Raw genomic sequence first — 5,919 nt, 5'->3', positions numbered from 1 at the left:
CAGGTTGCGGGGTTGGGGGGAGGGGAGGGAAAGACAGAGTATATAAAACTATTGTTAGCATGCAGTTTAAAGAGCTCCCAGGCATCTATGCTAGAGAGCGCCGCTGCTAATTCCTCCCCGCAGCATTTGTCCGACCTCGAAACTGACCTGGAAAGGTTTGCTGAGGAAGGAAGCAGCCACCAACGGAAGTGCAGCTACTGATTTCCTAAAATAGGCTGTCCCTCACTCAAAAGGGTTTATGATAATACTCCTATGTACATAGGCATGTACCGTGAGTTTCCAGCAAAAAGTAGGTCAGGATATTTAGTTAACAATAATTGTTCTCGATTATAAATTATTCAGGGCAAACCTGGTTGGATTATTTTTAGAGTTTATGGTTCACAGAAAGATCAGAGTACAACTCAGGATGAAAACAACACGGTGGCTCCAGCAAGCTCTCTGGTTCAGGCTGACTTGTTGAAAATCAGCTGTGGGCCCTTTGCCTGTCTGCTAGTTCTCCTCCAGTTCTAGCCAACATTTTATGGAGCATTGATTCTGTGCTTTAGCAGTGTGGGAGAAATGACATGTGAAGTGTGCCCATGAATTAAGGAGACAGGTTGACCCATCAGACACCAGAGTTGGTGCCATTTGCTTTTTCATTTGATTTGATTCGTTGAGGGGAAGCCCTGAGGGCCAGCTCTGAAGGAGGTATGGTGTGGGGTTTCTTAGAGTCTGCCTTTGATGTAAGTCTTGCAATAATCCTCAGGTACATATTGTCAGCCCCACTTTAGGAAGAGTTACTGTCGCAGCAAAGGCTTTGGAATGTGGAATTAGCCAGACTTGGGTTCAAACTCCATTTTGTTACTACTCAAAATCTATGCCATCTTGAAAAAAAAAAAAATCTTCTTTCTGTGCTTTGATGGGCTTCGTTCCTGGTGAAAAAGACTAGATTGACCTAAGACCCATTCCAGCAGTATCTAGAAGAAACAATAGTTGAGCAACCACACATCCCAGATTTTCTGGGATACCCCATCTCCAAATATTATGGCCTTTCATGCCTATGAAATTATTTATACCCATCAGATGGCAAATTCAGAAATCAGAATCACCCATCTATACATGAAAACCATCAGAGGTGGGCCAAGAATGATGAGAAAAGACTGGGGAGAATGGTGTTAAAAGATAATTTTCAAAGAAAGGTAAAATCGTGACCCTCATACAGATATAAAAATGAGTACATGTTCAAGATTTTATTCTATTCATTAATCAAAGAGGGAACCTACAGATATTGTAACTGGTTCGAGAGACTCTGAAGAGACACATTTAAAGATCAGGAATATTGAAATGAGAATGCAAATGGAACAAAACTGTTTTTTTTTTTTTCCAGGGGGAGTGGAGGGGGGAAGAATCAATTGAACCTCTACCACACAGGGAAGCATTTGCATGTCTATCAGTTACCAATGCCATACAAGTTGGAAAACAGCTCAAGGACAATGATGGCTAGAATCCAGATAAGGAAATGGGTGTGCTGTGTGCAAACAATGCGTAGTTTTCCATGTAGCACAGTTTTTTCCTACCATGGAAATAGCTTCGTGTGGAATATGGCATTTCATTGTGATTTCTGGTTCCTGATGGCTACCTGGGGAAGCATCTCCTTGGGGGCTTGGGTGTGGATGGGGGATCACCCAAGAAACTTCCAAATTAGAATCATACCTCCAATCTTCAGGGAGGGTTCTAACAAATGTCCTAAACAATTAGCCTCTTCAACTGCTTTTCAAGGTTGAATTTATGATGGAAGGAGACCTAGAAAAATTCAGCTGTGTGCAGAATTTATAGATGCAGTATTTCTTCCTGACCCTTTGAGGAGCCTTTTGTGACTTTTCTTGATGTGGTTTAAGGGTCATGAAACTGTTAAGAGTTTAGTTCACTCTGGGCTAAGGACCCATGTGAACAGGGAAGCCCCCATGAAGACAACAGGAGAAAAATGGTAATTAAATAAAAAGAGGGAAGAAGTTTTTTCACAGTGGGTTTGCTGCCAAAACACAGGGGTCATGAAAACCACCACTAAATCAGAGCCAAAATAGAAAAGGAATAGACTTGTATCAACATGGTTGTCCTTGGACATGTAAATTCAGACAAGTCTACCAGTGCTGGTCTACAAAGGTGATGGGATTGTCAAAGAACCATCAACAGACATGAAGAGGATTGAGATGGGGAAGGGCTCTTTCAAGGAGGCCTGGGTCTTGGATAAACTGAAAGCTGAAAGTGAGCTTGGTACACCATTGATACTGTTCCCAAAGGCAAGGTGCTTGTCTTGTCACAAAAGGTATCCAGAAACAAGACAGAAATTGAGAAAGAAAAGTGAGGATTTATTTGAGAAATACACCTCTTAAAGAGAGGCAGAGAAGTAAGCAGCTGCATTTCTCTGGCACGCCAGGTTTAAGAGGCATCCACATTTACAGGGACAGAACATTCACCGGAAAGGAGAGGTTTGGGGGTCATCTTTCTTTTTTTTTTTTTTTTTTGTCTTTTTGCTATTTCTTGGGCCGCTCCCGCCTGGAGGTTCCCAGGCTAGGGGTCCAATCGGAGCTGTAGCCACCGGCCTACGCCAGAGCCACAGCAACGCGGGATCCGAGCCGCGTCTGCAACCTACACCACAGCTCACGGCAACGCCAGATCGTTAACCCACTGAGCAAGGGCAGGGACCGAACCCGCAACCTCGTGGTTCCTAGTCGGATTCGTTAACCACTGCACCACGACGGGAACTCCTCATCTTTCTTAACTATCATTCCAGCCCCGCCTTCCCGAAGGAGGGAGGGATTTTTGTCCTTATTTAGCTTTGATTGTGTCATGGCGTCAGTACATGATGGGAACTTCTTATCTGCATAACTAAGTTTATAATGATTTTATTGTAGTAAGGGCATAATGAGCAACAAGGTTATATTCAGAAGCTGGAGATTAGGGCACCTTTCCACCTTTCTTTGTCTGCCTCCAGGGCACTTGTCACCCCAAAATGTATGGTTTTCTGTCGGTCTAGAGGTTCCTGCTTTTCTTTGTCTGCCCATGGACCCTGCTGTTTGCATGGTGCGTGGTTTCCTGCCATCTGGCCCCATGCCCCCCTTCGCTGCTCATACCTAGCTGTCTGCCTGCTGTAACAATACCTCCCTGTGGAAATTCAAGACGACAAGTATTATGTGACCATCACGGATATCCCAAGACACAGAGACTTTTTCAAAAACATGATTTCAGGCGCATCCCAGGCTGACTATGCTGTCCTGATTGGTGCTGCTGGTGTTGGTGAACCTAAAGCTGGGATCTACAAGAAAGGGCAGACTCGTGAGCATGCTTACACACTGGGTGTGAACTGGATCCCACCGAGCTACTCCATGGCCAGGAGTGATGCAAGGAGATCATAAAGGAAGTCAGCACCTACATTAAGAAAATTGGCTCAACCCCAACACTGGAGCATTTAGGCCAGTTTCCAGTTGGAATGGTGACAACACGCTGGGGTCAAGTGCTAACATGCTTTGGTTCCGGGGATGAAAAGTCACCTGTAAAGATGGCAGTGCCAGTGGAACCACATGGCTTAAAGCCTGGGGTTGCATCCTGCCACCAACTTGTCCACCTGACAAGACCTTGCACCTGCCCCTCCAGGACATCTAGAAAATTGGTAGGATTGGCACAGTCCCCGTGGGCCAAGTAGAAACTAGTGTTCTCAATCCTGGCACAGTGGTCATCTTTGTTCCAGTCGACTGAAGTGAAATCTATTGAAATGCACCATGAAGCTTTGAGTAAAGCTCTTCCTGGGGACGTCATGGGTCTCAGTGTCAAGAATATGTCTGTCAAAGATATTGGTCATGGCGGTGTGGCTAGTGACAGTAAAAATGACCCACCAGTGGAAGCTGCTGGCTTCATGATTTAGGTGATTATCCTGAACCATCCAGGCCAACTCAGTGCTGGATGTACATCTTTGCTCAGTTTTCACACAGCTCACATTGCTTGCAAGTTTGCTGAGCTGAAGGAGAAGACTGATTGTTGTTCGGGGCCAAAGGCCTGAAATCTGGTGATGATGCCATAGTCGATGTGGTTCCTGACAAGCCCACGGTGTTGGGAGATTCTCTGCCTACCCTTCTCCAGGCCCTTTGGCTGTTTGTGAGACAGGAAACAATAGGTTGCCACGGGTGTCATCAATGCAGCAGACAAGAGGCAGCTGGAGCTGGCAAGGTGTCCCAGTGCCGACATGCTTAGGTTGCCAAGCATGCCTAGAAAACTCAGAAGACTAAATGAATATTATTCCTCATACTGCCAGCCTGGTCTTAATCAGTGGGGGAAGAGCATTTTCAGAACGGTTGGTCTCAATCGGTCATTTAAATTTAGTAGTAGAAGACTGGTTACTGATAATGCATCATAAAACCTTCAAGAAGAAAGGAGAATGTTTTGTGAACTGTTTGTTTTGTGTGTGTGGCAGTGGTTAATAATAATAATAATAATAAAAACAACTCAACTGAATTCTATTTCAGAATTTTGAGAAGACTCATTTTAAAAAGTTTAATGAGGAGTTCCCACTGTGGTGCAGTGGGTTAAGGACCTGGTGTTGCCATAGCTGTAGTGTAGGTGGTAGCTGTGGCTCTGATTTGATCCCTGGCCGGGTAATTTACACATGCCCCAGGTGTGTTCAGAAAAAAGAAAAAAAGTTCAACAAGAAATAAAAAAACATGGAGGATGAAGAATAGGATGAAGAATTGAAATAGGGAGGAGAAGAATCAGCTGTTGCGAAGGTTGCCATGAATAACTCCGAAAAGAACTACATGGTTAATAAAAACACCATTTTAAACTCATGTCCGTAAAGAGTGGAAGTAAAGGAGTTCCTCTTGTGGCGTGGCAGAAACCAATCCGACTAGGAACCATGAGGTTGTGGTTCGATCCCTGACCTCGCTCAGTGGATTAAGGGTCTGCTGTTGCTGTGGCTGTGGGGTAGGCCGGCATCTGTCATTTCAACTGGACCCCTAGCCTGGGAACCTCCATATGCTGCGGGTGTGGCCCTGAAAAGCAAAGAAAATAGAAGAGACGCTTTATTGCCAAAGCTCAGGCTGCTTTGTAGATTTCTGACCTCCCCTGGAAATCTAATGTGGTCATAGTTTGTATGAATTTATCAGAAAGCATGTATTTCACTTAGAACACATGAAATATACACTGTTCCTGCAATTTTACACTTTGTTGGTTTTTTTTTTTCCCCCTCTCCTTCACACTTCCCTCCCTACACAAACATTGAAAATAAAGAAAATGTTCAGGAGTTCCCATTGTGGCTCAGTGGTAACAAACCCGCCTAGTATCCATGAGAATGTGGGTTTGATTCCTGGCGTCACTCAGTGGGTTAAGGTTCCAGCGTTGCCCTGAGCTGTGGCGTTGGTCACAGATGTGGCTCAGATACGATGTTGCTGTGGCTGTGGTGTAGGCCAGCAGCTGCAGCTGTGATTTGACCCCTAGCCTGAGAACTTCCATATGCTGCATGTGGGGACCTAAAAAAGGCAAAAGAAAAAGAGAGAGAGAGAGAGAAAGAGAGACAGACAGACAAAGAAAGAAAAAAGAAAGAAAAGAAAGGAAAAGAAAAGAAATGAAAAGAAAGAGAAAAAAAATGATCCATTGAATGCCGGTATTGAAGACTCTTCTATTTGTAAAAATCCAATAAGAAAAAAAGAAAGAAAATGATCCAGTGAATGCCTATGTTGAAGACTTTTCTGTTTTATTTGTAAAAACCCAATACTATATTGTAAATGTGCCAGACTAAAGGAGATAGAGTTATGTTTTGTTCTGAAAGAAAAATTTGGGAAGATACCTAGTTCGGCGACTAACATGAAATGTGCAAAAGAAATAAAACATGAAATGTGGAGAACTTTGTGGTGGAGCTCTGAAGACTGTGAGAATCCATGGAAAGTAAGA

The 5,919-nt window shown here is 44.0% G+C and overlaps 1 pseudogene; it reads left to right on the top strand.

The window, feature by feature from the left end:
- The first annotated feature begins 2,065 nt into the window (after positions 1 to 2,065).
- Positions 2,066 to 4,438, top strand: LOC125124362 (elongation factor 1-alpha 1-like; annotated as a pseudogene).
- The last annotated feature ends 1,481 nt before the right edge of the window (positions 4,439 to 5,919 follow it).

Source organism: Phacochoerus africanus, chromosome 4 (assembly GCF_016906955.1).
Source record: "Phacochoerus africanus isolate WHEZ1 chromosome 4, ROS_Pafr_v1, whole genome shotgun sequence".
Classification (NCBI taxonomy): Eukaryota; Metazoa; Chordata; class Mammalia; order Artiodactyla; family Suidae; genus Phacochoerus; species Phacochoerus africanus.
The sequence above is the reverse complement of the archived record's forward strand: the minus strand, read 5'-3'. Positions and strand labels throughout refer to the sequence as shown.